Source organism: Pelodiscus sinensis, chromosome 22, assembly GCF_052426305.1.
Source record: "Pelodiscus sinensis isolate ZL-2025 chromosome 22, ASM5242630v1, whole genome shotgun sequence".
NCBI lineage: Eukaryota > Metazoa > Chordata > Testudines > Trionychidae > Pelodiscus > Pelodiscus sinensis.
In genome coordinates this window covers 17329768-17338650 of record NC_143073.1, presented here as the reverse complement: position 1 = coordinate 17338650, position 8883 = coordinate 17329768, and the positions used below count along the sequence as shown (strand labels likewise).

General features: G+C 61.1%; 1 protein-coding gene across 2 annotated transcripts in view; it reads left to right on the top strand.

The window, feature by feature from the left end:
* Positions 1-309: 309 nt before the first annotated feature.
* The window catches only part of ACHE (acetylcholinesterase (Yt blood group)), a 28734-nt gene continuing 20160 nt past the window's right edge, over positions 310-8883 (top strand). Inside the window, exon 1 of one of the 2 annotated variants that reach the window (XM_014570129.4) lies at positions 310-401. The gene's annotated coding sequence lies outside the window, so the exon portion shown is untranslated. Of the gene's footprint in view, positions 402-6960; positions 7076-8883 lie in introns of those variants that run through there. The other variant, XM_089772437.1, reaches the window with a different exon arrangement.

Genomic DNA, 8883 nt, shown 5'->3' with positions numbered 1-8883 from the left:
GGGCCAATACGGGGAATCACCCAGTGCACAGGACTGTCTCGCACAGCCGTGATGCCACAACTCCCCAGGCTGTGAGGCTCCAGGTTTTCGGGCTGGGGCCCTGGGTGAATTCATCTCTCACCCATTCTGCCCCCGCCCAGGCCCCAAGACACAATGGGAACGTGGTGCCCAGCCCCTGGTGCTATAAGGAAGGGGTGATGGGTTCCCAGTGGCACAGCCCCAGCCATTGCGCAGGAGAAATCTCCACCCAGCTCCTGGCCCTGCACTCATTCTCTGGGGCTATAAATAACAGCCGAGATTCCGCAGAATAAATAATCAAAGGTCACCCAGTACCTGAGAAACGCTCTCGGCCCGGGCGGTGGGGGTAACCTGTGCGTCTGAACTGAGGCCTCACCCAGCAGGTGACACTTTGGGGACAGGGAGGGGGCTGGGAGCCAAGACTTCTAGGTTCTCTGCCTGGCTCTGGGAGGGGAGTGGGGGCTGGTGGTTAAAGCAGGGGGACTGGCTGGGTTGCTGAGTCACTGATACTTTTCCCTTCTCTCTCCTGGGCCTTGCCCAGTTTTGCCCTCGGTAATGAGTATAAAATCTGTGTGCACAGCCTTGGGGCGGGCACTGCCCCTCTGCCCACAGGGCAGCACGAGAGTGAACTCACCAGAGTGCAACGTGCCAACCAGCGGCATTGCACAAAAGAAATGGCTCCATGATGGGGGGCGAGGGTTCAGCGTAGGGCGGAATAATCCAATGGCGGGCGGGCGGGTGGGGAGTGGAGGTGCAGAGCCAGGGTTCGCAATGGCAGGGAAGCAGGTTGGCTTTCAGGCAGGGGGTCCAGTTTCCATTTGCCATCTAGGTTCATTTCCGGGGTGGGAGCAGGAATGAAGGTCCGAGTTGGGGGTTTAGGGCTGTTATATGGGTTGTGGTTTAGGGTCAAAGTCACGAACAGGTTTGGGACAGGCCCAGTGTGGGGGGGACACATTTAGGGGTTAGGGCTCAAGCCCAGTCTTGGCTTAGGGGACAGGCTCTGTTGCGAGTCAGAGGTCAGGGATAGGGGCTTACAAACAGAACACCAGCCAGGCTGAGTCAGATCCAGCCCCCCCCCCATGTGACCTGACAGGCCCCAGTGCCAGGTGCTTCAGGGTGGGGGGCAGGCCCATCATATCTCTGGGAAGGCAGAGGTTTCAGAACGCCCTGAGCAGAGGCTGCATCAGTGACCCTGAGCAAATAGCCAGCAACAGCAGGTCCATCAATAAGAGAGGGCTCAAATAAGCAACAGGAGCAGGGGGGGGGGGAGATTTAGGAACAAGGGGGAGGCTAAGCACCCCTCCCCCATCCCAACCTGCAGCCCCACAGTGGCACTGGAGCCAAAGGGAGAGGAGCCCAGCAGAGCTAACACCTCGCCCATCCCACACAGCTGATGCCAAGGTGCCAATATTTGCTCAGGGATAAATACTGGGGAGAAAATCAAACAGGGCCAGGCAGGGGGGACCCAGCTGACAGGGACAGGATGGGCAAACAGCTCCCTGTGCCTGCATCAGGGGCTGGAACAGCCTCTTCCAGTAACCAGGCGCAGCCCCCATCACCAGGCAGCAGGAACACAAGAGGCTCCAGGTAACAGCCTCTGCCAGACTCAGACATGGGGAGTGGGATGCCTCAGAGCCACCCACCTGTGGATGGGGTGGGGCTCAGGGGAGCTGTATGCCTGAGCCAGGGGCTCACCTCTGTGTCCCAGGATAACTGTAGCCAGGGGCTCATCTGTGAAGGGGGTGGAGTACAGGGAAGCTGGACACCTGAGCTAGGGGGTCACCTGTACAAGGGAGGGCTTTATACGTGAGCTCCCAGCTCCTCCCTACTTCAACTATCCTGCTCTCCACAGATTCAACCTCTATGGGGCCACTGCTCCCCTTCCTGACCCCCTTGGTACCATGCAGATTTAACTCCAGGGTCTCCTCCTCCCCTTGCACTCCCTTCCCTGCCTCCCACAGGTAACCTCCCCCCCCCCCCCCCCATCTCTGCCCCGGGGCCCTGTCCATTTACGGGTAGCCCATCCCCACCATAGCTCCTGCAGATGGCCCATGTGCCATAAGCTACTGTCCCCCTTCCTCCACGGACACCCCCTCTCTCACACACAAACACACCACGCCACACACACGTGCACACACACACAAGCACTCTGATGGAGTGAGCCCTGGAGTTGGAGCAAACTTTTTGGGGTGATTTTGGATTTGATCCGTGGCATGTGTGGGAGTAGGGGTGGGGAATGGGGCAGAGGAATAGTGGGGCCTCCCCTGGGGTGAAGCCAACCCTCCCCCCAACCCAGGTTTAAGGCCTGGGCCCCCATACATCTCACAGCTGCAGTGAAGCTTCTGTAGGGAACTGCTGCCCCCTGCTGGCTGTGGCCAGGAGAGAGAGAAAGAGTAAGAACATGACTCTGTGTGTGTGAGACAGATGAAGGGTCTGTCTACACTACAAAGTTAATTCGAACTAACAGCCATTAGTTCAAATTAACTTTAATAGGCGCTACACAGGCAAACCGCTAGTTCGAATTTAATACCAACTAGCAGAGAGCTTAATTCAAGCTAGGTAAACCTCATTCTACGAGGACTAACGCCTAGTTCGAATTAAGTAGTTCGAATTAAGGGCTGTGTAGCCACTTAATTCGAACTAGTGGGAGGCTAGCCCTTCCCAGCTTGCCCTGGTGGCCACTCTGGGCACCACCAGGGAAACTCTTCTCCCCCCCCTCCCGGCCCCGGAGCCCTTAAAGGGGCACGAGCTGGCTATGGTGCTTGTGCCAGGTGCAAGCCTGCCAGCACCCAGACAGCAGACCCTACACCTGGCACAGGATGAGCCAGCCACCCGCTGCCACCCAGCCCTCCGCCTCTTCCCAGGACCAGGCTGGCAGCTCCCAGGAGCCTGCCTGGGGCCGCAAGAGGCAGGAACCCACCTGGTCAAGTGCGGAAATTGTGGACCTCATCGAGGTTTGGGGGGAGGCCTCCAACGTCCACGATCTCCGCACTAGCCACAGGAACGTGGCCGTATACAGCTGCATGGCTGACAGCCTGGCCGCCAGAGGCCACATGCGGACCCGGGAGCAGGTCTGCTGTAAAATCAAGGACCTGCAGCAGTCCTACTCCAAAGCCTGCCAGCCAGGGGCCGACCTGGAGACCTGCCCCCACTTTGAGGCCCTGGACCGCATCCTGGGGGCTCACGCCGTCCATGCCCCCCGGGTGGTGTTTGACCCCGGGGCAGAGGGCCCTGTCTCTGACACCGAAGAGGAGGAGGAGGACGTCGAGAGCCAGCAGCCTGCAGGGAGCCTGCCCAAGACCCAGGACCCCCGAGGCATCCCACAGAGCACATCAGCTGTGTCGTCCGAGGCAGAGGAGGGCTCCACATGTGAGTACCATCATGCTCCCCTTATGTGTACGGGGGGGTTGGGGGAGAGGGAGCCCAGGGACCATGTGCCTGGGCCTTGCCCACCATGGAGCATCAGCTGGGTGTCATGCAGGGGCCCTGGCGTTGCAGAGGGGGGCTGGGTTTCACCCACCTTGTCCCCAGGGAGAACTGACCACTGCTCTTGTTTCACCACAGCCGCAGCACCTGGGACTGCAGGGCACACCACCCCGCCTGCAACAGCCACCTGCACCCGGGCCAGCAGGCACGCCAGGAACCAGGAGGAGTACCAGCAGCGGCACCTGCGGGTCCTGGAGCACCAGCTCCACACCCAGGACCACTGGGTCCGGGAGGACCTGCAGCTGCGGCAGCGGAGTTTGGAGGCGCTGGAGGAGCATGGCCGTGCCCTCAGAGGCCACCTCCAGACCCTGGTGGACAGGTTCCTGCCTCCTCCTGCTCCGGCCCCAGCAGCCGTCCCAGCTCTCACTCCTCCTCCCACCCCTGCTCCCCCTTCCGCTTCATCCGCACCCCCTGTCCCTCCTGCCCCACCCTTCACACCCACTCCCCCCCGACGCCCCCACATCCGCAGTGCTGCAAGTCAGGAGAGCCAGCAGGACCCCCATGCCTGAGCTTTCCCTTCCCTTCCTCCCCTTCCACCCCTTTCCAGCTCCCTCCTCCCAGGTTTCCTCTCCCCTCTCCTACCCTCCCCCCACCCCAGTTATGTAAAATAAAAAGGGATTTTTGTTGGCAAACAGGTGTCTTTATTTGACTTAAAAAGGGGGGTTAGGGAGGGGAAGGGGGGGAGGGTGGAAGAAGGCCCCAGTGGGGCATGCAGGGAGAGTTCAGTCCTCCTCCTCCACATGGAAGCTCTCCCGCAGGGCTTCCCGGACAGCGGCTGTGTGGGGCTGAGCATAGTGGCCAGCCATGCGCTCAGCCTCAGCCATCCAGGCTGGCAGGAAAGCCTCCCCCTTTTGCTCGCATAAAGTTAGTTCGAATTAGTGCTGTAGTGTAGACATACCCAGAGAGAGAGAGACCTGGCTCTGTATAAGAGAGAGGCTGAGTGAGAGAGACAGAAAGGCCTGGCTCTGTGCATGTGTATGGTTGTGTGTGATACAGGCCTGGTTTTGTCTGGTTGTGTATGTGAGAGAAAGTGACAGGGGTGTGGCTGTGTGCATGTGTGAGCGCACACCCCTGCCTCTCACCCTATCTGTAACTGGACCCCCATGGAGTCTCCTCTGCAGATTCCTCAGATCTCCCAGCCCAAAATATCCCCTGGCATTTGGCCCTGTTTCCGGCCCCCACCCAGAGGCCCGGGGTGGCAGGGCCAGGCCCCTGTCCATGCGAAGGGAAGCAGAGGGCCGTGTCCTTTACAGAGGAATAGTGATAGAAATGTAGCCGTGTTAGTCTGGTGTAGCTGAAACAAAAAGCAGGACTATGCAGCACTTTAAAGACTAACAAAATGGATTATTAGGTGATGAGCTTTCATGGGCCAGACCCACTTCCACTATTTGATCTGAGGAAGTGGGTCTGGCCCATGAAAGCTCATCACCTAATAAACCATCTTGTTCGTCTTTAAAGTGCTACATAGTCCTGTTTTTTCTTTACAGAGGAGTCACTGCATCCCCCGGCTCCCACCATGTCCTTGCTAGCCCCCAACATCTCACTGCCCTCAGCACAGTGCCCACCCACAAATATATATGCAAGCACAGACACACATGCAGACACATTGATGCACACGCAGACATACATGCCAGACGTGCAGATACACACACATATGCAAAACAACAAAACAGACCCACATGCACACACACTCATGTGCAGACACACCAACAAACACACACAGAGACACACATGTGAAGTCACACATGTGCAGACACAACACACACACACAGATGTGTGCCCAGACGTATGCACACACACTCAGTCACAGGCGCCCGCCCACACACATGCACACAGGCCCACACACAGTGCAGCAGGGCTCTGCGCTGTCTCTGCTCCCAGCATTAATGTAATTAATGTCCTGGCTAATTCTCCCGGCTTTTCCCATGATGAGCCAGGGAGAGGCAAACAAGCAGAGAGAGAGAATGACGCACATGCCTCAACACACACACACAATCATACCCTGATACACACACATCTGTACAGGGGCACTTGCTGAGACACACTAATGAACAGATAGTCAGACACGCATCAATGCACACTGACACATACACACACATCCTGCCATACGGCAACACACTCACACTGACACGTCTTCACCAACACCGACCTGTGGGCGCGCGCACACACACACACACGATTAACTTTTCACTCCACTCATCCCTACCCCAACCCTGGCCCCCCGCCAAATCATTACCCCGACCTTTAACCTTTAACCCTGCACCTGCAAAGTCCTGCTTGTCCCAGCCAAACCTGAGCCATGCTGTCCTCTGAAACCCCCGCCCTCCTTGTGCCCCCCCCCCACAGCCGCAGAAACCCAGGTCTTTCCTGCCCCCACATGGGCCCTGATATGGGGTCTGTATCAAGCCTGAGCCAGGCATAAGGATGGGGGGCTGCCCAGGCCTATGTGCTGTGGCTTTGAGCAGAGTTCTAGCCCTGTAGAGCCAACCCCATGGCCCCTGCTCACAGCCCCCACCCCTCTGCACCCCTCCAGCACTACTCTGCCCCACGGTCCCTGCCCCATGACACCCCACAGCGCCCTGCTCACAGCCCCCCTCTCACCCACCCTTGCACTGCAGCCTCCAGCACTACACTGCCCCACAGCACCTGGCCTGGGAGGAGAGGCTGGAAGGGAAAAGCCCAACCCCCCCATCATCTGGCTGCTGCTGCTGCTTTCCTGCCTCTGTCCCCAGGCCTATGTGAACCTCCTGAGTCCATGCTGCTCACCAGCCCACCTCACCTCTCTCTCCTGCCCAGCACCCCTTGTCAAGGCCCCCAGCCCTTCCACCCTGACCCACCTCCCCTTCCCTCCCCAAACCCCCCTGCCAGCCCCCCAGTTCCCTCCTTTGCCTCCCCAGACCCCCATCCCCTCCCAGCCCATTCTACCCTGCCCCACCTCCCCCTTCCTTCCCTCCCCAGATCCCCCCACAAGTTCTCCCAATCTGCTCTACCCTTCCCACCTCCCTCTCCTTCCCCTCCTCAGACCCCTTCCAGCTCCCCTGCCCGCTCTACCCTGCTCCATCTCCACCTCCCCACCCTTCCCTCAACCCCCATCAGCTTCCCCACAGCTCTACCCTGCTCCCCCTAACTCCTCCCTCCCCAGACCCCCGCCAGCTCCCCCAGCCCGTTCCACTGCCCCGGTTCCCCCTCCCAGACCCCTCCTGCCAGCCTTGCCTCCCTGCCCCACCTCCCCCTTCTCCTCCTCCCCAGTCGCTCTCCAACCCGCTCCACCCTTCCCCCTCCCTCCCCTACACAGACCAACAGCCTGCCCCCCCAACTTGCTCCCCCCAGCATCCCCAACCCGGGCCCCACCCAGCCCCCGTCTCCCACCCTGCCCCTCCGCCTCTGTCTCGCACGGGCGGCAAGAGCCCCGAGCAGGCTCGCGAGATGTGGCTGCGGAGAGGCTGGGGGGCGGGGGGGCCGGGGCGGGGGGGCGCCTATTCCAGCCCAGAGCCCGGAGCCTGCAGCCGCAGCCGGCGGCTCCCGCCTGTCCGGACCCAGGGACTCGGGGCTGCCCCCCCGCACCTCCCAGGTGAGCCCCACCCTTCCCCCTGCGCCACCCCCCGCCTGCATCCCCCCGCGGCGCGGCCGCAACAGCAGCCAGATGCGCGCAGCTGCAGCATCTGGACCCACCTGCGGGGGGGAGCGGGTTATGCAATGGGGGGTTGTGGGCTGGTACCCAGCTCCCTCACCGCTTCCCTGCTACGCCCCCCCCCCCCCCCGTGTCTCCTGCCTGCAAGGCAGCCGGCTTCCTTTGCACCCCCTTTCCCAGGGCGGGGGCCGCAGTACTGAGCCCCCTCCACCAGGAGGGATGGAGCCGGGCACCGCGGAAGGGGGGGGGGGGGGCAGCGCCAGGCTTCTGCGTATAGCCAGGCTGTGGGGGGCCCCGATGGGGAGGGGAGGAGGGTCTGGGACCACGTGACCTTGCCCCCTCCCCCCGTGAATTAACCCCTCCCGGCCTGTGGCTTTCCACCGCTGCGAGAGAGAGAGAGAGAGAGAGAGAGAGAGAGAGAGAGAGAGATGCAAATCTCCACACATCCCCCCAGTCCTGCACACACCCCGCTTACACCCCCCGCCAGCCCTCAACAACCCCCCCGCCTGCCCTCAACCCCACCAGCCCTTAACTCCCCCCAACCCTCAACAACCCCCCACCAAACCTCAACCGCCCCGCCAATCCTCAACCCCTCCCCACCAACCCTCAACAACCCCCTGCCTGCCCTCAACAACCCCCCCGCCTGCCCTCAACCCTGCCAGCCCTTAACTACCCCACCAACCCTCAACAACCCCCCACCAAACCTCAACCCCCCCGCCAATCCTCAGCCTCTCCCCACCAACCCTCAACAACCCCCTGCCAGCCCTCAACAACCCTCTACCAAACCTCAACCCCACCCTGCCAACCTTCAACCCCTCCCCACCAACCCTCAACAACCCCCACCAACCCTCAACCCCTCCCCACCAACCCTCAACAACCCCCTGCCAGCCCTCAACAACCCCACCAACCCTCAACCCCTCCCCACCAACCCTCAGCAACCCCCTGCCAGCCCTCAACAACCCCCACCAACCCTCAACCCCTCCCCACTAACCTTCAACAACCCCCTGCCAGCCCTCAACAACCCCCCCCACCAACCCTCAACCCCTCCCCACCAACCCTCAACAACCCCCTGCCAGCCCTCAACAACCCCCACCAACCCTCAACCCCTCCCCACCAACCCTCAACAACCCCCTGCCAGCCCTCAACAACCCCCACCAAACCTCAACCCCTCCCCACCAACCCTCAACAACCCCCTGCCAGCCCTCAACAACCCCACCAACCCTCAACCCCTCCCCACCAACCCTCAACAACTCCCCTGCCAGCCCTCAACAACCCCCACCAACCCTCAACCCCTCCCCACCAACCCTCAACAACCCCCTGCCAGCCCTCAACAACCCCCACCAACCCTCAACCCCTCCCGACTAACCTTCAACAACCCCCTGCCAGCCCTCAACAACCCCCACCAAACCTCAACCCCCCCGCCAATCCTCAACTCCTCCCTACCAACCCTCAACAACCCCCTGCCAGCTCCCAACAACCCCCACCAAACCTCAACCCTCCCCACCAACCCTCAACAACCCCCTGCCAGCCCTCAACAACCCTCCACCAAACCTCAACCCCCCCAATCTTCAACCCCTCCCCACCAGCCCTCAACCCCCCCAGTTCTCAGCCCCTCACCAGCCCTCAACAATCCCCTGTCAGCCTTCAACCCCCCTGCCCTCAACAACTCTTCCACCAACCCTCAACAACCCCCCGTCCTCAAATCCCCAGCCTGTCCTCAATCCCCCCATCCCTCAACAACCCCCTCA